Here is a 23739-nt window from a genome sequence, read left to right as displayed (position 1 = left end):
GTGGCAAAATCTTTAAGTGCAGCTGTGTGTCAACCTCTGCCTTTTCATCCTAGGGGACAGCAGAGGAGGGGAGGTTCTTTACTACTCCTCCTTTGGTAGAACGAGAGGAGCTCCCAGTCAAAGGGGTCTGCGTAAAAGTACCTGTGGTGGTCGGGGAAATAGAGGTGTCAAAGCAGCTCAGGCAGCTGCCTCTTTGCCTTTAGGCGCACCGTAGCTGCTCCAAAACAGTCATGAGGCCATGTCCCATGGTTCGCCGGTTGGGAGCAGACTGTCTCAGCATCTCGAAGAATAGTGAGGTATTACTTCGGATGCATGAGTTCTGGATACCATAGCCCACGGCTACTGCCTTCCCTTCCTAAAGCGGCATCACGACAATCCACTGGGGAATCTCTCTTTGAAGCTTCCAGATCCGCTCCTTGAGCAGGAAATCTTGACCCTGCTAGAGAAAGGCACTATAGAACTGGTGCCTGTAGCGGAGAGGAACAAGGGATGGTATTCTGCTTAAAGACGGGGGATTGAGACCCATCCTGGACTTGCGTTGGTTGAACAAACTTCTCAGGAAGTATACGTTCAAGACAGTCACTCTTTCTCAAGTCATCCAGGCCCTTCAACTTCAGGATTGGTTGGTGTCTCTGGACCTACAAGATGCTTACATTCATGTACCGATTCATCCCAAGCACAGAAAGTACCTGAGGTTTGTGGCTGGGGACTCACACTTTCAGTTTTGGGTCCTGCCATTCGGATTGACATGCACCCCACCAAGCGAATGGTGGTGGTGGCAGCGTATCTCATGTGAGGGGGATTCACCTCTACCTCTACCTGGACGACTGGCTGATCCGTGTGTGTTTTCCCGAACAAGCATTAGATCACCTCGGACTCACCTGCCGTGCCCTCCACAGGCTGGGCTTCTCCCTCAATTTCAAGAAGTCGCCTTCCCAACAGCTCCAGTACATCAGGGCTGTGTTGGACACGTCCTTGGGAAAGTGCTCGCCCCCCAAGGTAAGGGCTCTTCACAATGTGTAGATGGTGGACAAGTTTCAACATGCCCACAGTCTCCCAGATTTCAAATTCTTAAGGTTGCTCGGCCTCATGGCATCCTGCATTTTTCTGGTGCCAGAGGCCAGTCTGAGGATGAGATCCCTGCAATGGGTTCTCAAGATGCAGTGGTCACAGTTATCAGGCAAGAAGTTGGATCCCGTTCAGATTCCACTCTCGGTCTCCCAAGATCATTTGGGGTGGGCCAACAATGGGAACCTGATGAAAGGGGAGCCATTTTGGCAACTGTGGCTGGAGGTAACAGTTGTAACAGACGCTTCCCTCACAGGATGGGGAGCCCATGCAGAAGATTTGACTGCCAGCAGTCATTGGTCTCCGTCTGAGTCCAAACTCCACATCAACCTGAGGGCCATCAGGCTGGCACTGAAGGCTTTTCTGCCATATGTGCAGGGTAAGAGTGTCCTGATCATGATGGACAACAGAGTGGCCATGCATTACCTCAACAAAAAATGGGGGGTGGGGTCACTCCAGTTGTGCAGAGAGGCAATGCAGCTCTGGTTCTGGGCAATCCAGCAGGATATTTTGCTCTTGGCAGTTCATCTGGCTGGAGAGGAAAATGCGGCGGTGGATGCTTTGAGCAGGCATAGCACGGTCTCTTACGATTGGGAGCTGGTTCAGGAAGTCCTTCTGGAGATTTTCACCCTTTTGGGAACCCCACAGGTGGATCTCTTCGCCACCAGTGCCAACCGGAAGTGCGAGAGATTCTGCTCAAGAGAATTTCCTCCTTGAGGAGCCTTAGGAGACGCATTCATAGTGGATTGGTCGTTCCCACTGCTGTGTGCGTTTTCTCTGTCACTGTCATTCCTTAAGTGTTAAGGAGATTGCGGAGGTTCAGATCCTACATGATCCTCATTGCTCCGGATTGGGCCAGGAAAGGGTTGTACCGGGACCTTCTAGAAACGTCCATCTGCCCTCCACTCCGGCTTCCCTACCGAGAGGATCTGCTCTCGCGCGAGCTGGGTGGGTGGGGGGGGATCAGGTTCTCCATCCAGAGGTCAGGACTCTCAACCTTCACGCTTGTTATCTGAAATTGAGGTATACGGTTTGGGACCTCCCGGATGATGTGATGGAGGTGATGTTTTGGCCAGGAGGCCAGCAACAAAATCCCTGTACCATTGCCATTGGCGTAAGTTTTGCAACTGGTGCAGAGGACAAAATGTTGATCCTTTTCAGTGTTTCATTCCAGTGGCTTTGTCTTTCTTGCTTTCTTTTGCCCACAGGGGCCTGCCAGTGGATACCATTAAAGGTTATCTGGCAGCGCTGTCTATCTTTAAGTGCTCGTCTGAAGAATGTTCTTACTTTAAGATTCCTTTGATTTCCCAATTTCTTAAAGGGCTCACTAATGTGTTCCCACCGTCCCCTTTCCAGGTGCCGGTTTGGGATCTGAATTTGGTTTTGAAATTCCTGATGGGTGCTCCATTTGAACCTTTGCACTCTTGCCCTTTGAGATTATTGTCTTCCAAGACAGTGTTCTTGGTTGTGGTTACTTCCACTCACAGAGCAAGTCAATTGAAGGCACTTTCATCTAATCCACCCTTTACTGTGTTTCAGAAGGATAAGATACGTTCTTCCTTTCTACCTAAGGTAGTGCTTGACTTTCATTTTAAGCCAGAAAGTGGTTCTTCCGTCTTTCTATCCTCCTCCTCATCCTGGTAAGGAAGAGGAGCGACTCCATAGGTGGATCCTAGGAGAGCTCTGAGCTTTTATATTTTTAGGATGGCCAGGGTCAGAGTGGACAATCAACTCTTTGTGGGATATACTGGACACCGATTGGGCCAGGCTGTTAACAAACAGACCTTGTCCTGGTGGATTATCCTCACCATTACTGAATGTTACCGATTGGCAGGTCCTTAACCCTCCTGAAGGGTTGGGAGCTCATTCCAGTAGGGGCGTGGCTACTTCCACAGCCCTACATCGGGGAGTTCCTATTAGGAATATTTGTGATGCAGCCACATGGTCTTCTATCCACACCTTTGTTAAACATTATTCCCTGGATACGATCCATGGTCAAGATATGCCCTTTGGTAAGGCAGTTCTTTATTCCGCCATCTGATTGGCTACTCTAAATTCTTTCCCCTCCTCCATTTTCTGGTACTGCTTTGGGAGCCTATCAAAGATGTGGAATACGTTGGAGGACAAAATGCATTCGAAAAACAAGTTACTTACCAACTGGTAATGTTCTTTCTATTGGATGTTCCTCCATCGTATTCCACATCGCCCTCCCAGACTGCCCCTCTGGAGAATTTGCTATGCGATTGCATCTCACGTTTCCGCAAGGCTATGTGCAGTCAAGCAGACATTGCATTGCATAGGTGCTAAACGTTAAGGAGGAAAAAACATAAACTGAGGCTACGGGCGCCTATTTATAACATCCGGTGACGTCGCCCTCAACGGAGGCCTTCGAGGGGCATCGGCCTGACGCCATCGACGCAGGATGCCCTCTGCCGAAAAAGTTGCCGATGTACACAGCTGTGGATATTACATGTCAAAGATGTGGAATACGTCAAAGATGTGGAATACATTATAGGAACATCCAATCGAAAGAACGGTACCAGCTGGTAAGTAATTTCCTCATTTGCTACCAGTTGTTTTCCTTGTTTCTTTTAGTTTCTGTGGGTAGCATATAGCTGCTTCTATTACACACTTGCAGGCATCACCCTGATTGTAACACCAGATATTAGGGTCCCTTTACACATGAGGCAGTGCCGGCCCCAGGAGTATAAGTGCCCTGTGGGAGATTTTTGTGGGAGATTTTTGGGTGTACTTCACACCCTCAATTTTGGCCTGCATGCTCACAGAAGGCCCAGAATAAAATGCCATGCCATAATTAAAAAAAAAAACACCTGGACTGGCTGCATTAAAATGCCTGTCTAGCCAAGTAATAATACATACCATGCTTGCTTTATCATATATGCCCAGAAAAAAAGTCCTGTCACTTTAGAAAATGGCTACACTGGCTACCCCCCAAAAAAATGCCAGTCTTGCCATGTAATAACACATGCCATACTTGATATATTATAGATGGCCAGAAAAACAAGTCATGCCACAGTAAGAATGGGCTAGACTGTCTACCCCGAATATAGTGACATAATAACACATACCATGCTTACTGTATCAATTCATGCTTGACCATTACAAATGGCAGTGCCAGTATGGCCCCGGCCCGGCCCCCCACCCACCGCCTGCCATAATTTGCTCCTCGGTAGCCCGCTCAGCACATTCACTTGCACCTTTACTCACACACTCGCTCATTCTCTCTCTCTCTCTCACGCACACACACACAATATATACTACAATACATACCCTTTCATACATACACCATAAGCATGCAGCACGAATAAACACACACACACACACAGACAAAAACATGTTTTTCTCTTACCTGCTCTGGACCCGAAGAACTGGAAACTGGTTTCCTGTCCCACTCAGTAGGGCCTGACAAATGGTAATGTTCTTGTTGCAGTGCAGTGACTTTTTTGAAATTGGAGCGCATCTACTTCGACTTCAGAAAGAAGTCAGATCATGTGTTTCTGAAGTCACAGCCTATGCGCTCCAGCTCCAGGGTAGGAAGGGCCGGATTGAAGGACGATGCAGTTTGCTGTCTGTTTTGCACCACTTGGCGGCCACACCACTTGACCGCTCCTTAAGCCGGCCCTGTTGCAAGGAACAACAACCCGATTTGGAAGGAACATAGAACTGCCATTTTCCTTTACCTTCATTTCCGATGCTGAATTAATGTTATTCATTGATTGGCTTTGCTCAACATGAATGGATCCCAGTTTCTCTATCGGGTATGTTAGAGCACACTGAGATGTCATATTTTCCATAAAATACCTTATTTTTGATCCACCTCTTCAGAAAGTGTGGGCCCCTATTGTGACTGGAGAGAGCTGTAGCAGTGGTCGGTAAATGGAGGTAGCCTAGTTGCAAGTGAACATGTTCAATGCTCCACTGGGGCATGAGGAAAGGAAATCATCAGCACTTGAAACAAAGCACTCAGTGATGGCTCTGCTGCAGACTTCAATGACCAGCATTAGCCAAATGCAGCATAAATAAAACATGAATATGTAGCAGCATAGATTTCATCAGCGTGCAGTGTATTGCCAAGAAGAACAGGCAGGCAGAACATTTGAGCAGCATGAAACTTTCCTGGCAAACCGGATCAAAGATAAAAAGCCTAACAGCAAGAAGCCACATTAATCCAGTTGTGACATAAAGATTGTTAGGATCCACCCTCCTTCTATAACTTTGCCCTTGAGTGTATCTATCAATCAAAGATATGAGAATCTTACCAGCAATCTCACAGAAGTTGGTGAACCTTGCTAAAAAAGGAATTTAGTGATTCAGAAAATTGTCTAAGCCATCTGCGTAAAATGTCATGAAGAGCTAAGCAAATTGATGGCAGTTCATGCAATGAATGTAGCTTTATGGTTCATCCATTCTGCCATACCACCCTTCCAAATCAATATTAGTACTGGAATTGCACTGCAATCCAATGCACCATCACCAGAAACCACACATACATATATGTGTCCAGTATTCTTTCTGGCTAACATCCTGTATCTTCCACAGTGCTGGGAAAAAAACGGGGATCAATTATTCATTTCATGTGAGGGGTGCAGGAGATCTGAAGGAGTATGTAGGAATGCTCAAGGATTGATTGTGGCTGCTGTCTTCTAGATGTATAGGTGGTGGTGACCCCGATCCTGGTTGTGGTGGCTGGCTCTGTGGATGCAGAGATTGTGTTGTATTGTGCATCACCTGCCAGCACTGCATCCTGAAGTCAATGAAGATGTAGTGTAGCTGACAAAGGGGAGGTGGTAGGGACAGCTAAATTACCAGAAGTCTTTCCACTTTCATCATCTACAGGTTTGGCTTGGTTACCTTTTTGGTAGTGATGTCACAAGCGCTCATTGTCTATGTTCACAAGAAGATTGTTGTTAATGCCACTTGTTCAATTTAGAGTCTGCTCAATGGAACCCATTAAGAGAAGGGTATACACATGGCACATGGGACATTTTGGACAGCCAACCTGGGTTACATGTAGGTGCTGTGTTTGAGGCTTGGCTAGGTTGGTGTGCCTTGTTTCTAGTTAAGTTGCTGGAAAGTGGTTTTATGGATGCCTATGTTGTTTGCACAGACTATGGTTTTTCCTCATGCCATAGGTGATGTGATATAGTTATGGAGCTACAGTGGGTTTCCACTCATTTTAGGTCATGTGTCACATGATGTATGGCAAATACATGAATACATTGAGCATAGACCTTTCTTGGACAGCTTATTGGCACCAGGATTCATTATGTTTGGCATGGATGGGGTTAGTGAATGGGTACATGATATGTGCCCAGCATATGGCTATTGGGCCCATTTCGAATCCGATTAGGGTGCTCATCGTACTCTTAAAGTGTGTGAGAGTGACTAGGTCGATTGGTTTATGATGTACTGAGATGCTCACACGATGCCATATGTAGATTGGTTTGCACAGTGGCAACCAGACCTTTCTCAGAGCTCAGCCTCTTTTCTGTGCGTCACCTGACTTGGTGCCTCATTACTGCTCCCATTGTATTGGGTTGTAACGATGCAGAATGAGCCTTATACCCTCCAGACTTGGATGACTTCCATTGCATTGATGTGAACTCATTTTTGGAATTGACAAAGGCAAAGAAATGTGCATCTACTCAACAGAGTATGTTTGGCTGCCAGCTGTAAGAGGATTCAATTCAGCACTACAGCCAAGTCAACGCCTAGTCTAGAATACTGAATGAAAACCCTTATTGATATATCTTTATGTCCAGTTCATGCGTTCTGGATGACTACCCCTATATAACACCCCTCTCTCAGAATCCCCCTGACCCCACTGAGCCAAGAAGTAGTTCTGTTTTGCAAGTTAAAAGGTTTATTTGAGAAGTAAAGCAATATATATCTATCACACTTTATAATAAATTAATAATTGGATATCACACTTAATCTGGTATGATAAAGATTAACAACGGAGAATCTGGCACTAGCACACTTCTTGATAATCACTAAGGAGTTGACATGAAATGGATAAGATAGCAACAATACTTTTATGGTTTCAAATGGATGCAATGTGGAATGAAATGCAATAAAGAAAATAACTTGATAGGATTTCAGCAAAAGACAATGTAATCACTTTCTTGGACAATTCACCCCCCCTTTATGCAATGCAAGGAAATGGAAGGAAGTCACACAGTTCTCAGAAATGCAATCAAATGTAATTCAGTTCACCCCAGCAACTTAGACTACAGAAGTTGAAAACACAGGCAAAATGCTTTTATATGTGCTGGCAATAAAGTGAAAAATATGCTAAAATGCTTTTAATTCCCTCTAGAGGTTCAGGTGAGTGGTATCTAGTTAATATTAGTCCAGGCTCACTTTAGCAAGGATCTAGGGTGTAACTAGCAGGTTAAACGAATTTTTGGCAACTGAAAGGCAAGCAGCAGCAGATTTTTACACGTGAAGAAATTTGCAAATCGCGGTAAAATGTCAAATCGCGGCTAAATTTGCGAATGCGCCGAGCGCGATTACAGAGGAACTACAAGGACTATCACTATCGTTTTGGGGTCCTAGGAAAGCCTAGGATCTCAGCTTCCAGATGAAAGTTACTGCAAGTCTCTAGCACAAACGGTCACGGAGATATGAGCGATTAAATAAAGGTCGTTTTTCAGATTTGAAATTTTAAAGTTCAAAAAGACAAGTGCAGCTTGCAACTAGAAAATGACAAGTGACAGCTTTACAAATGACAGGTGACAGGAGACAGTTCTACTTAGATTAAAATAGCTTGAATTATATTATCTTAACTAAGAGATTGGTTCTGCACAGTCTTGCTATGTACTCACAATATATTTAGAAATATGCCTTCCCACGGATCTGGTCAGGTTTTGGACTGCACTCCGGTTCAGCTCTCTCTGGTTTTGGATACTGCTCTGCTTTCTCTGGGTCTTTCTGCACAGCTTTCTCTGGAGATTGATGGAGGTAAAGTATGGATTTTCCCGGCTGAGCTTCCAGCTGCAAATGGATTTGAAGGTCCCTATCTGTCCTGTCTCTCTGCTTTTATGTGTTTTTAAAATGGGTGTGTGTGAGCAGCATCACTAGCCAGCCCCTCTCCACTTATCATTGGCCAAGCTTTCATTTCTCCCCTGATTGGGGGAGCTAAGTTGTGTCAGAGTGATGTCATTTTACAGCCTGCAGAAAGTCCACTCCTCCTGTCAACTTGCACACAAATCTAGATTTGAACCAAATACATATTTGCAGAGGTACATATTGTTTTAAAATCATATGCACCCATCATGCATTACAGGAGGTATACCCTGTCCAAATCTGCTCTTCCTGGGGGCTTGCATTCAGAAATGGCAATATTTTGCACTTTTTAACTGGTTTGCAGTACCGGACATTACCCCAAATTTACACACATGTGCGCAAGGAGTATGGACATTAGTTGATGAAGTGTCAGATTTTTCACATGCACACATTTTGAGTAATATCCTCTTTTCCGCTAAAACCCCCCTGAACATGCCACCGGTTCTAAAAACCTCTTAAAATGTGGGCAGAAAAATCACAAGAATTATGGTGTCATTTAAATAATTTTCACAAGTCCGTACTATGAGTTATTCATCTTTTTCTAAAACCATATTCTGGCTATAGAGGTGTGTCTTTTCAGGTCACATGGTACAGAAACCAGTCTTTCCAGTTTCTGCCAAGCTCAGAGACCCTGCCACTCCCCTTTGCTTCAGGAGGAAGCTACTTTTACGACATCTGCAATAAACCATCTGCCTGGGTCAGGACAGGGCTTTGTTCAGATCTCCTGTATTCTGTGGGGCTCCCCTTAATTCAATTATCAGAGAGATGGCATATCCTTAGTGTGGCCAGCAAAAGGCAGATAGGCCTGGGAACACAGCTGTGACTCAAGTTTCACTCCTGATGGGGGGTAGTTGCCAGGCAGAATTCAGTTCCTTAAGCCAGGTTTCAGATAAAATGTCACTTTTTGTTCCCCAGTTTTCTGCATTCAAATAAAACTAAACATTTTTACATATGCAGCTAGAATGCTGATTCTAAGTTTAAAACTATGACATTTAAACAATTGCAACCTATGTGACCCTCAAAGTAGGTCACTCACTTCTTTTAAACATTTAGATTTGTAGTGTCTTTCAGTCCAAATTTACTTAAACTGCTGAAATCCACAGCTCAGCCAGTCTTGTTATAAACCTTCAAGTCACTTCAGAATATAACTTTACATTGGATCCACCTCTTAAAATGTCTTTCTTTGGCATGTTTTGGGTTCATTTATTCAGTTTTCTACAAAATCTGGTGGTTTTAAAACGCCGGCTTTTGGATAGTGGTGAGTACTGGTACTGCACCCCTTTTTGGGATTTAAGAAAATGAATTCCCAACAGTTATGGGTTTGCTTTTGGCAATCAGCATTGCCACTCCCAATGGTTTCAGACTACTGTGTGGGTAGTCCAATGGTGGTTTTAGGCAGTGTCCTTCTGTGCCCATAACATCGGCAAAAATGGGTGGCTGCCTATTCTTCATGCACTTCCCTGGGCATTTTCTGGGAAGCTCTGGCCATCATGATGTTTTCATGTCAGTACTGCACAGTTTTGAGGTAGGGCTCGGATGCATGGGTAAATACATCCCACACAGCTCTGATCTCAACTGCTCCAATCCCCTCCAGGTTGATGATGTTGAGTAGCCTACTATCATTTTCCTTCCAGGATTTCAGCTTTACAGGCTAAATGATGCCTCCACTACTGTCTACTATCTCCCTACATTTGACTGGTAGGTGATTGTGGACCCTCAGTTTCAGATCGTTCCACATTTTTAAATGTTCTATGTGTTTTATGCCACCATCCCCATAGCCACTACCGTAACCCAATTTCAGTCCTCTGATTGCCTATTTTTCATTGTTGGACACCAAAAGTTAATTCATCTTCGCCTAATACTGCCATCATCCATGCCTTGGACCTCGAACCTTGGTGAAATTAGGCTTCTGGACCATAATTTCTGGGACATTGGTATTGCCATTTTCACCTGGAAAGATTTACACCTGTTTCTGCCTTGAATGGAAGCGGGATATGAGTGATGTTCAATGCATTGAGTTTTTAAGGATTCACTAGTTTCATTTTTCCAGGAAATTTGAGAAAATGGCAGAAATGTCATACCGTATTGGCTTTTTGGACCCTTACTGATGAGCAGTTTTGCAAAAGGCTCAAATCATGGAAGTACTGATGCTGCTACTGTAAAGGAGCATCTGTGTGCCTCTGCAGGAAATCAACCCCCCCTTACCTCCTATATGTTTGAAGCCTGAGATGGCGTCTTGTTTGACATCAGCAGTTGTGCCAATACTGCAGCCTATATTCGAAAGAAGGTAGCCATTGAGACAACCCTATCAAATGTATCCCAGAAGGAATGATAATCTGAGGGAGGAACCCCCTGAAGGAATATGAAAAAGAGGAAAGAAAGAAGTCTGTGATGGCATAAGAGAGTGAATGACGTCTCAGGATATTGGTTGAAAAGGATGTATGCATCCTACCAAAACTAATGACGAAGTAAAGAGTCAAGTGAAATTTTAAATATAACAAAGATTACACATGCACAAAGTACTAAGGGAATCAACCGCTCAACAATTTTACAGATGCTGAAAAGCAAGGTAGATTAAGTCATCATAGCAACTGGCTATATGTAGTGGATAGAATGCAGGCAGAGCCGCCGTTGTAGAAAAGCTGGACATCGGTATCATTAATTTTAGTAAGCCAGGACCCATGAGGAATAAAGGGATAAATGTGTAGGAGTACGAATATGCTGAAATCATGGAGCTGCAGGGCAAAGTTGTCTGGCCTGGAGTCAAGACTGAAGCAGCCAAGGTTGGCTATCAATTTTTGGAAAGGAGTGAACATGTGAAGGATGAATCACCCCTTGTTACGGTGTAGAGAAAGAACACCAAGAGTGCCATGTTTTATTCATTTAGAGCATTTAAAACCTGCAAAATGGACCAGATCGTGGTCTCCTGTCACGTGAGCCAAGGATGAAAATAGAGTCAAACTTGAGTCCCAGAACACGATAGTGAGAGCCTTTACTGCCATGTGTTCTGAGAGACAAGGATACTTTGCAAGGCCAAGTTCAAAGACAATCTTCATGGCAGAAGGCAGAAGGCTTGAGTGATGAGAGATGTTGGGCTAATTGGGTGGGGAGGTAGAGTCAAGGCCATCTCTTTGCACCTGGGTCTGGGCTTACAAGCTGCTAAATGAGCACAGTAATGGGAGTCAGTAAAAATAAATTACCAAAGTCGCTGTAACTGCTTAGTCGCAGTTATGTGGTTGACATTTTGATACATTTCCTAACTAATCTGCCATGAGGAAAACCTCCTGATTCATAATGCAGCAGGGTGGGTAAAAATCAGCTAGATCTCACATTTTCTCTTTCTTCTTTTTTAATTGAGAAGTATACGCTATGTTTCTTAACCAGTGGAATAAGGAGTTGGAGGCTAAATATCTGAGTTGCTGCCATTGTGGATGCATGGAATAATTGTGTTCGCTGCCTCTTATTTTTATTCACTAGAATGAGTTCTTGTGGACTAATTCATGGATCTGAACACAACTGCCAACAATGTGATATAGTACCAAGAACCATCCATATGCATTCAGACATATATAGTAGCACATACTATGTGTAAATATTTTTTATTATTATTTTCCTCAAAATGATGATGCAAGATTATCCTTTGCAGAGTAGACTGCATCACTGAAACCTCCCACACAGTTGCATCCTTTAGCTATCATAGGTCATACAAATTTAGAATGGAATAGTACATTATGAAAGAAATAGATCTGTGTCTCCACTATAGGCTCATTGACACTTTGATAGATGATCGACCTTGTGCTGCATAAGAGTGGCATGCTGCTTTATAAACATTTATTATCCAGCATTGTGTGTCACATCAGATCATTTTCCCTAGAGAGTAGTGTGCAAGCTACATAACTTCCAAAGAAGCCTACCATGCACCAAGATATTACTCCTGTTCCAATGTATTTAGAAGATTGAAGAAAGCAACAGAGTTTATCCTGAGTGTCCCTGCCCCAAGGCAGGGATCTGCAAACTTTGGCCTTCTAGACGATTTGAACTGAAACTCTTTAGCCCAAATTCCCAGGGAAAATACACCCAATGTCCCTTCTCACGTTTCCTTCTAAGCTACTTCAGCATGTTGTATAGACATTGGTCTACCTTTCTGAAGTTGTACTCGCTTCTTCCTGTGCAACAGTCTGGCTTCCTCTTCTCTTCTCTGCTCATCACGATAAACGATAGTCAGTACAGATCCTGGCTGCGACTTCCAACAATATCAGTCATCCTACTTTTCTTTCCTCACTTGCCTCTCTTGTACTAACTGTTCCGGTCCTTCAATGACTCCACTCCTATCTTTCTGATCAATGCTATACTGTGTCTTGGGTGGGACATATCTTCTCCTCTCCTCCCCTTCTTTATGGGGTTCCTCAAGGCTTGATATCTGAACCCCTGCTGGTCTCTTTATTCTATTACTATCTTTACTCTCACCAACTCGTGCAAACTGTCATGCCATTTTTATGCAGTCGACTCAATTGGTCTGTTGTAAGGTTTGATGTTTGTGCGTTTATGTCTATTTTTAGGTGAGAAGCAGCACTTTATAAAAAACACCTACCGAACAACGTTTCACTCCACTGTTTCTAGCTGTCTCTTTGCTATCCAATCATGGATGCGCTCTCACATTTTTCATCTTAATCCCAAAGAAAATCCTTTTTCCCAGCACCACTCACTCCACCCCTTTGACTGAACATTCTCTTTCTTTTCCCAACTATTTACTTTCTTTCTGTTTCTCAGCCCACACTCTTGGCATATCTTTGACTCCTGTTAATCTCCTCACATAGCTGCAATAGTACTCGTATCTGTGTCACTTTTATCATTTCAATAGCCACCATGCCCACCCCTATAATTCCAGGCTACCAGACTTTTCACCACATCCCTCATATGTTCATGCCTTGACTACTGTTCCCCACACTTGCTTGGTCTTCCCACTTCCCACCTCACCTTCCTCCATTCAATCTATATCTTTGTCTTCTTTTCTCACCTCCTCATTCCTTTCAATTTCTTCTCTCCCATTTCACTTCTACCTTCTCTTTCACTGCCTCTCTATTTTCTACAGGGTGTTATGCATGTTCTCACACTACTCTACCTCTCTTCCTTGATCACTTCACACTCTCCCTCACATGCTCTTCATTCCCAACCTCAACAACTCATTAGTGTTTCCAAAACCCCCTCTGCCCCATCATGCTTCTATTCTCTCTCGCTCTTAGCTGCAAATCCTCTACCCCTGTTTATCGGAGCATCACCTACTCTCCATATATTTCATGTGAAATCTCATCTTCTCTCTACTCTTTCCAACAATTGACTCGTCTTTACAAGGATGCCTGGTTGACACTTACCATTCATGCTTGATTATGTGCCTTCTTTTTTATTGTTATGTGCAGCACTTTGGTGAGATGGCTTTATAAATCAAAATAAATAAAAATACAAACTCCCATCAGCACTTCCCAGCATAGTCAATAGTGTGTAATCATTAGAGCCATAGTTCAAAACATCTGGAGGATCACACGTTTCAGGTCTCTGTTTTTGGGAGAGTTAGTAGTCCTAGTGGTAATATAAAATCAGATCTCCCAGATTACTGTATCAACGCCAATGTGCATGGGCACATAATGTTTCAATCTCAAATGCCATTCTTTCTCTTTCTGATTGACTCACCTCTCTGTAGTCTTGGCGCTGTCCTCTCTCCCCTTGATTATCCCCAACCTGTATGCCCCTTTCGACTTTCTCGTAAATGGCTAGAACCCTGGTTGTCCTCCCACTTCCTGACACTCTGTTCTTCACTTTGTCGAGCGGAGAGGTGCTGGAAGAATTCTCAGTTGCCTGCTAACTTTCTGTTTCTCTTCACATTACACTCTACTTACGTCTCTATTCAGCTCTAAAAAAACAATATTCTGATCTCTTTCTCTTGCTTCCTCCACACCCACTTCATCTATTTGAACTTTTGAACCATATCCTATCCCCCTCTCCTCCCGACCCTTCCCTATCCTTTTCTCTTCCCCTGCTGATGTTGCCCAATCCTTAACTGATAAAGTTCTGCTCTTAGATTGATCCATTTAAGTTGTGTCTGCTTTTCCCCCACTGCTCTCTATGCGCCCCACCCCCTGCACACTCTTATCGCTCCTTTTCTTTTCTACTTACCGACTCTGATACGGCTTCTCCTCTCCACCCCACCCCGTCTTCTCTGATACCAAGTCTTTCTCTCTCTCTCATTTCTTTTCTCATCTTGTTATTCAATCTTTCTTGCTCTACTACCTGCTTTCCTTCTTTTTTCACACACTCTGTGATTCTCCCAATTCTTAATACACCTTATCTCAACCTGTTTACTTCAGCCTAGTTCCGTCTGATTTATCTAATTCCCTATCTTTATACATTTCTCATACATGTAGTCTATACCCAAGTCTCTACCCTACTTGATGATCACTGTCTACATTCTCATGAGTATGGGGTTTGTCCTTGCCAATTCCACTGAAACTGGTCTTCTGTGTCACAAACCCTTTACTAATTGCAAGTCACGCTAAGCATTCCCCATCTTGATTTTACTTGAACCATCACTGCCTTTGACACTGTGGAAAATTATCTACTCCTTTTTTTCGCAGTACCTTGGGTTTTTCCAGTTATGTACTCACATGGCTACAAACCTAACTCTCCAATAACTCCTCTGTTTATTTCAGTGGGAAGCTCTAATATGTTCTCTTTCCCATCCCCTTCTGCCACCATCTTCTATCTCCCCACTCTTATACCATTCTCCCCATCTGTCTATAACCTTGGTGTCTCATTTGAAATGACTCTTTCATTCTCATCCTACATTTTCAACACTGCTCTTGTCACCTCCATCTCTTCAATATATGCAAAGCACCTTCTTTGCTTGCGCTTTCCGTCTACCAACATTATTTCCTGTCTTGTCTTATCCCATCTTGACTGATGCTCTTCTCTCATCATTTGCCCCCTGCTTTCAACTTGCTACACTGCATTCTATGTTTAATTCCTCTGTCTGTATACTTTGTTCTCTCTCCTCTCACACCTCAATCCCTTCTTCTCACCTTTCTATTTCCTGCCCATCTTTCGAATGTCAACTTCTTTTTAATTTCCTCTTTATTGTCTTTAAATGTCTTCATGGTCCAGCTCCTCCCTATCTATCTTGTCTCTCCTGTTTCCTTTTATGTTCCTACTCGTTCCTTAGCTTCCCAGTCTCTCTCTTCTGACAGTTCTTACAACTCCATGTACAGTGTCTCATTTTCGCTCTTTCTCCTTACTGGCTCCTAAGTATTGGAATGCTCTGCCTTTTGCTATCTGTTCTTCCTCTACGCTATCTAGTTTGCGTTCGGCCTGAAAAGCTTACCATCATCCTAATTTATTCTTTTTTGAACATTCTTTTGTTTATTTCTGAATCATTGTACCGCATTATTTTGTATAGCCATTCAGGGAAAGTGCTAAATAATTTCGACATAATAGAAATTGAATACATTGATAACATCTAGCCATTGGGTAATCCTAGCTGATCCTATCTCTTTGAATCCTATAATTATGGTAGGACTTTCCCCCATTTGCCAACAGCCTTCATCTTTGCTGAATGAAACATTGTATACACATTGGCACATTGCAGTTTGGTTTTGTGAGATTTGAAAGTGAGCCAAGGTGTCCAGAAGCATTAGATATGCTCTGTGGCAGAGACATACTCATTTGTTTCCCTTTTGTTGGATATTCATGTGAAAAGTACCTTGGAACGATGAGATACTTAGTATTGCCACTGTGTATTCTGTGCATGACACGAGAATAACATTTCAACCTACCGCTTTGATAAATATGTTGTTCAAACAAAAGCTACTAGAACAAAAGTGATATACTCCTAAGAAACCATTTGGTTAGATTTACCGACTGCCATTCCGCTGCCTTTGTGACTGGAACAGTGAGAAAATCTAATGGCTTTATTGGCATCAATACTAAATAGTTACACGTACCGCCTGTATAATTTTCTATTGGAGGTTGTACTGTTGCAAGGCTGTTTTGCTAAATTGGGCCGTAAGTCATAGGATATTTTAATAATTCATAGCAGGCATATTAAATCATACATTTTACACCCTGGGCAGGCTTCTTTTCCAAGTAAGCCAAGCTGATAATTTGCAGTTCTTTAAATACATTTATTGCGGATTTCTCCTATTTTAGAGAGATCAGCAGCAAATCCCCAGGGTATATTCTTTACGATGAGAGGATCACATACGGTGTTGATATATTGGGGTGTATATTTGATTATCATTATAACACGAGCAACTCCTGCCAGCCTCCAAAGCAAGAATGTAAGCTGTAAAGATGAGTCTAATACGTGGTTTGTAATATCTGCTTTCAGCGGTTTATGTGTACATTTAGATTGCATTTGAGCAAGATCATTCTCTTAAGTATTGTATTGTGCCGTGCACTTCATCGGTTTTTCCGCAGCAAATGTACTGTGTGCTGGGGAGCTTTAAAAGAAAACTACAATGGAGAATACTTCCCCCATAAAGAAAGAAAATAGGCATTCCCATCCAGGTATAAAAAAAGATAGACTGTTCACCTTGCATTACAATCCTGATAAAATAAAGGTTTGAAAACATGTTTACCTTTAGTAGTAATCACATTTAGTGACTGTCTGCCATTTACAAACCTTAGAGTTTCAGATGGTATTTGTGTTGTTGTTGCATCAATGGTAATTTTGCTACTTTATTGTTCTGTACAATTGTCTGTGTGTGTGTGTGTGTGTGTGTGTGTGTGTATGTGTGTGTTTGTATACATATTTATATATTCACTGAAAAAATCTTAGTTAGGGTGTGGTTAAATTGGGCAGATTTAACGCAACAATACCCTTGAAATTCAGGGGATGTGGGTAGTCATGACTAGCTTAACTCGGCACGCTCCTATTGATGCCCCCAATAATGCCATTTTGTATATCACTGTGAATCCTGTCTCTTATAATATGTATGTGCTCATGGGCTTTGCCTTTGGCCGTGTCCACTGTACCTGTTCCCTCAATATGTTTCTTTTGGACTCACTAGGTGGCCATGGATCAGGGCCGCTAGCCAGATCCTTTGGCCCTGGATATTGAGCAAGGTCTTTGGCCGTTCCAACTGTATATTTTGAAACACTACCTTTCTTTTTTACTCACTAGCCATGGCCTTCCCCTATGACCATTGGCCCCAGCCTTCGGCCATTAACCCTTTTACACATTACCCCATAACTTTCTTCCAATCCCACTAGCCATGGCCTTCAACTGTGGTCACTCTTCATATTGCTCCAATAGTTTCCTAAACAGGCCTACTATCCATTACCACACCACTAGGTATATTTTGGGCACACTAGACATGGCTGGCCATGGCCAGTGGCCATGGCCTTTGGCCGTGTCCTCTTTACATATTCACTCCTTGACATGTTGCGCCATTAGGTTTTGTTGGGGCCCACTAGACGGGGCCTTCACTGAAGTGGACCAAAAGAAAACTATTGGTACAACATGTACAGTGGCCACAGCAGTAGGTCATGGCTAGTGGGCCATGATGAAGCTAAGGTACAGCAAAATCCTTGAAATTCCATTTATTGAGGGAGAGTTAAAGTGATCAGGTTTAACACAACAAAACCCCTGAAATTCAGCACTGGCATTTCAATCAAGTGCACAGTGGAGAAGAAAATATATCACATGAACAAAACAGTGATAGAGGGTAATGGATATGAGAGTGGAGTGGGGGAACCATGAAAAGAGGAGGGGGCACTTGGTGCGTGCGTATGAGGACAGGGAAGAGTTTGGGATTTTCATGTGTTATCAGGGAAATACAGGGGGAATCCCACAGGCATGGATAGTTCAATGCCTCTGTAGGAGTAGTTTGATGCCATTATCAGGAGAATATCAGGGGAATCCTGTGGGAATGGGGAGAAAGTGGAAAAAAGTAGTTTTACACCTGCAGTGATCACATCTCCTACAAAGGGGGTAGTGGCTCTGTTTGCCAAAGGTCATGGCTTGTGGGCCCCAAAGAAACCTATTTGTGCAACATATACAGTCGCCACAGCCAAACGCCATGGCTTGTGGGCCAGAAGAAACTATAGTATAACAAAACCATTGACATTTAGTAAAATAATTTTAGTTAGGAGTTAAGGTGTGTGATGAATCAGAGGTGATTGTCCCAGAAACCCTAGCCTAGGACCCTTCTGATGTGGCCAGGGAAAGGCAGACGCTTCCTGATCCTGTTTCTGGGGTTGGTGCTCTGCGAGAGGATCACGTGAGAGGATAATCAGGTTGGGAAAACTGGGATAACACCTTTACTAATTTCCCTAGATACCCTACAATGTTAATGGCTTATTGCAGAATTGAACCTTGTGAAGAAAAAAGTATTCAGAACATTAGGGACTTCAAGGGAGGAAGGAAAGCCCAGGGGGAAACACGTTCATCTTGGAAGCAAGGCAACACAGCGCAACACAAGTTTGAACCCTAATCCTGCACTTAGAAACCTTGCTGGTATTAAGTGCGTTATTAAAGAAAAATTATAATTATAATAATTACTGGGATGATGACAAGGGATTCAAAGGCACTAAACTGTAGCATGCAGTCTAGTGATTATAATGGCCCTCTTCTGAGTGTGGCCTTTGAACATATCAGGCTCCCTTAGGTGCAGGGCATTAGAACAAGAGAGTGGAGTTGCAATTATTCACAAGGAGATTATTAATATTTCTCTAAAAAGTAAGCAGAAAAGTGAAAACTCCAAAAATGTACCCAGGTTCGTAGCTGTTTCTCACTTTAAATCGATACAAATCAACACTTTCATTATTGATTGTTTTATAAGTAGTGGAGCCCACAGAAATGTGAGGGCATACGATCCATTACTATTACTGTCAGCGTGTAAGTAGGTATATAGGGAATAAAAGGTGTGTGAGGTAAGAGAATCACAAGACAGTAACAGGAAATGCTTGTGAATATAACTTTGTCACTGTCTTGCTAAGGGAGAAAAGGTAGCTGTTCTTTTCTTCCTTAAAGTATACCTGCATTCACTGATGCCAATGTCAGTTAGGACTGGTGCCAATGTCAGTTCGGACTGGTGCACTAAGCAGCAGGTCTTCATCACTATCTGGTCTCTGGTTTTAATTAAGTTACCAATGATGAGTTGGTTAACAGATTTTTTTGAAAGAAGAAAAAAAAGGTTTCTTTCCAAAAACGTTGCTTTTAAAACAATAATTTGAATCAACCAGCCGCAGCAGTGAGAGTTTATACATTCGTGTATGTATTTTATGACCATGCGTGTATGCAGGTACCTAATGCCTTATGCAGTGGTTCATGTGGTGATAATTCCAGCAGTTCCTAGCTTGATTTTCTGGGCCATTTCCTTCGCTTTTAGTACCATCCTTTATAACCGCTTGTTATCCGCTTGTTGCTCATGACCTTGCACAACACTTTAATTCCTCAAGGACAACCCATCGCCACCCTTCACTGGATGGTCATGCACCAGGATTTGCAAGATAGAGGCACATTATTTCTTTCTTTTCCACCAAGGTCCTCTGAAGGATTTTGATGAAGCGCTGAAAATGGTTATAGTCTTTCAATATCTCTTTTACGCTCCTCAGCTGATTTAACACTGAGATGTGAGCTGTCCATGCAGTCGGAGTTGTAGTAATTGGCGCAACGTTACTTCAGATCATTGCTGAGAAGTGCTGATTGCTGGCATACACCAGGTGTGTAAATACTGTGCTGTGCCTCTACATTATCACTCGCGGTTTTTGTTTGTCAGCGCACACATTTAATGATATTTTTTTGTAGTAAGTGATGTCAATCATATTATGGTTTTCTAATGTTAAAGTAGTAATACGAGTCACATTGTTACTCAACTAAGTAGTGTGCACTTCGGATTGCACTGTTGTCTAATCCTATATATTGTAGTCATGTGCATAGTGATCCATTTGCATGTAATTGTGTGGTGCACTGGGCACACGGGTTGCCATACTTGAGTTTTGATTTGAAATATTGAGACACACATCAGCCATTAGCATTTGTTATCAGTGACAGTGGTGGAATTTTTAATTGGAGGGGGTCCATATTTTCTGCAAAAACGGCTGAGCGACATACTAGAGAGCCTGAAGCAACCAAGGGTTTTTAAGTGGTGCATTATTCAGCACATTTCTGTGAAAAAGTGGGTAAAAAGCCCAACAGGTTGTACATAGTCTTGCAGAGTAACTCCATTCCAAATATGCAACAGATGCAAGCCACCAACAGTGCTTAGTAGAATTTGCCAACACATTTTCATGATGTCTTTGTTAGAAATATATGCCAGTGTAAAAAAGGTTCCACTCTGGCTGTGCCCATACAGCTCCATGCTGGCTGCACCAGTACATGCTGTTAATTCCTATATAAGAACACGCTGATGTTTGCTTTGCACATTATGGTAGTAGTGATACTAGAAGAAACAATATTGACACTGGCTCTGCCCATATTTGACGGTATCCCCTGAATGGAGCATCCCCCTGTTGGTTTTGCCTTTACAAATGCCATGACACAATAAGAAAATATGTCTAAGTTGTCTGCACAATGTAGTCCAGTCTAGACAAGTAATAACACTTATGTTTGCTTATTTGTTGATGTCCAGTACAAGATGTTGTGCCAGAATAAAACAAAACATACCACATGAAGAAAGGGCTAGACTGACTGCCCCAAAATGCAAGTCTAACCAAGTAATTAATAATCCATATCATGCTTGGTTTATCCTAAATGCCCAGCAAAAATCTCATGCCACATTAAGAAAGGGCTACACTGGCTGCCCCAAAATGTCAGTCTAGCGAAGTAACAACACCTACTATGGTGTCTTTATTATAGTTGACCAAAAAGAAATATCCTGTCACAGTAAGAAATGGCATGACTGGAGGACCCAGAATGCCAGTTTAGCTAAGTAATAACACTAAACGTGCTTGCATTATCATCATATATTCAGTAAAAAATGTTATGCCTCAATAGGTAGTGGCTAGACTGGCTTCCCCAGTTTGACAGTCTAGCCACGCAATAACACATTATCCAATATTTTATCAATAGCTGATTGATAAAGGAAAGGGTGATGATTTTTTACTGGCCATCTATGGTAGATGCCTAGTATAAAATGCATTGCTGCAGTGCCTCGAACCCCACTCACAACCCCACCCACTTCCCGGCCCAGCACAAAAGCATGCACATACACATTCACACAACACTTTTGCACACAACATTCATTCATTCACATGTCCACCCATACATCATAAACTCCCTCATACATATAATGCATAAAACAATCGTACCTGCACGCAGCCCGGTCCTCCGCTCGGTTGCTGCCTCCTCCAGAAAGATCTCTGGTTCGGCACATGCACACACCAGCTGGAGTGCTTCTAGTGCAGCACCCCAATCTGTTTGGATATGTGAGGAGGTTCAGTAGTCCCCCCTTACATATACAAACGTTCAGTACTCCACCCTGCATCCCCAATGGGCCATGTAAGGCTTGTAAGCAAAATGCCCCTGACATTTCATGGCTCATTGGACATGCATGACCTGGTTAAAAACTGCCAAAGGGAAACAGAGTTTCCTTTGGCAGTTCAAGCCAACCCAAGGGCCCACCCTCTGCTGCAACAAGCAGCTAAGGGAGCTTGCCTCGGATGGCACTGTTCCTCATGATGGGTGAGGGTTCTTAGGTGTCAGCACCCCCTCGCCCATTATGGACAAACTTACCCTAGCCAGTGTACTTAGAAGCATGGGGCAACATGGGCAACTGTAAAAAGATGACATGGATGTGAAAGGATTGGCACACTATTTTGATAATCATAGGATATGGAGTGGCTCCTCACTTGAAGGTCCTGGGTAATGGAAAAGGGTATTACGACAGGTTTGAAGGCATTGATGGAAAAGAATGTGCCATATTTCAGATTGGCCCTTATATATATATATATATATATAAGTTAAAAAAAACTTTGTTAAAGGGATGTTATGGTTAAGTTGCACTACTAAAAACCTATGCAATTCAGTAAAAAAACCTCAAGGGGACGCTACGGTTGTAGGTAAAATGGAAAAACCCCTGAAATTCACCAGTTATGGTAAGCTAAGCAACCATAACTCACGCCACCACTGTGCACTGCTAAGACTAACACCCAGGACATCAAAGATGACATCACAAATATCATTGATGACATCACTGATGACATGACTTGTCTGGCGCCTTCTTGTTTGTTTGCTGACATATCTAGGCCAGGTGGTTTTCTTCACTGAGTCACGAAAGGAAAATTGAAAAAGATACTATATTTGTAGACATTACCCTTCTCATATGTTCTTACACTACTTTCCTTAGAGTTCAGGCGCAGCAAATGATGCATATACATAGGGGAAGAAGCAGGACTGAAACACAGCAATCATTTTTGTGCGTCAATACAAGCATGTACATTATACACAGTTGCTAATGATACTGCCTCTTGGTTGCTTATTGTACTCTCCATATATATGTCCCATATTTGTATGCATTGTACTCTATTCATGGTTTGTGTGTATTAGTAGAAATATGTTGTAAGTAATGCATTAATGGCTACTTACTACATGTTTCACAGTACGGAAAAGTGTGATACAGAAGCATTCACCGTTTTTTCATATAAGTTTGGAAAATTACAAATATAGCACCTATGTGGTGTATGCTGCAGCCAATACCTACATGTCTGTATGAGTATGTTCCTGTACTAGAAAGCACACTGCAATGGAAAGTTCTTTAGAATACTACTTTGCGTAATGAACTATTTAGTGTATTACACATGTCTCGATAATCCCTGATACTTTTTTGGCAACATTACATTCACAACCCTTTGTATGAAATGTAAAGGCACATGTGATGTCATCAGTGATGTCATCAATGATATTTGCGATGTTATCTTTGATGTTAGTCTTAACAGTGCACGGTGGTGGCGTGAGTTATGGTTGCTTAGCTTACCATAACTGGTGAATTTCAGGTTTTTTTTTTCGATTTTACCTACAACCATAGCGTCCCCTTAACAAAGTTTTTTTTTACTGAATTGCATAGGTTTTTAGTAGTGCTACTTAACCATAACGTCCCTTTAACAAAGGTTTTTTACTGAATTTCATAGGTTTTTATTAGTGCAACGTAACCATAACGTCCTTTTAAATGGATGAAGACCATTAACACCCTCGCTTCCCAAAGCGGGAACCCGGGGTGCTAAAAAAGGATTTTTCTTCCCAAACCGGTACGCCTGCGGCATCCCGGTATAGGAAGGAAAATCTTTTAACAAGATGGTCACCATGGAAAGGGAAGGCGGGGTTCCATACAGGGCCCCTCTTCACTTCACAACACGTGTGCGCGGTCTTCGCAGCTACATGTTTTCTACAGAGCATGTGCATGTTCAGATGAGGGGAGTGTGAGCTCGGATTCATCTCATTTCTGCATGTTTTTCTTCAATGCGTGTGAGTGGTCTTCTCAGCTACGTGTTATGTACAGCGCGTGTGCATGGTCTTTGCAGCTACGTGTTATCTACATAGCGTGTGTGCAGTCTTTGCAACTATGTGTTTTCTACAGGTGTGTGCGTGGTCTT

At 42.7% G+C, this 23739-nt stretch overlaps 1 protein-coding gene across 4 annotated transcripts in view; it reads left to right on the top strand.

The window, feature by feature from the left end:
* Positions 1-23739, top strand: part of DIAPH2 (diaphanous related formin 2) — a 5141990-nt gene that overhangs the window by 1446776 nt on the left and 3671475 nt on the right. The window lies entirely within an intron of this gene.

Source organism: Ambystoma mexicanum, chromosome 5p (assembly GCF_040938575.1).
Source record: "Ambystoma mexicanum isolate Mex_15411 chromosome 5p, UKY_AmexF1_1, whole genome shotgun sequence".
Lineage (NCBI taxonomy): Eukaryota > Metazoa > Chordata > Amphibia > Caudata > Ambystomatidae > Ambystoma > Ambystoma mexicanum.
The sequence above is the reverse complement of the archived record's forward strand: the minus strand, read 5'-3'. Positions and strand labels throughout refer to the sequence as shown.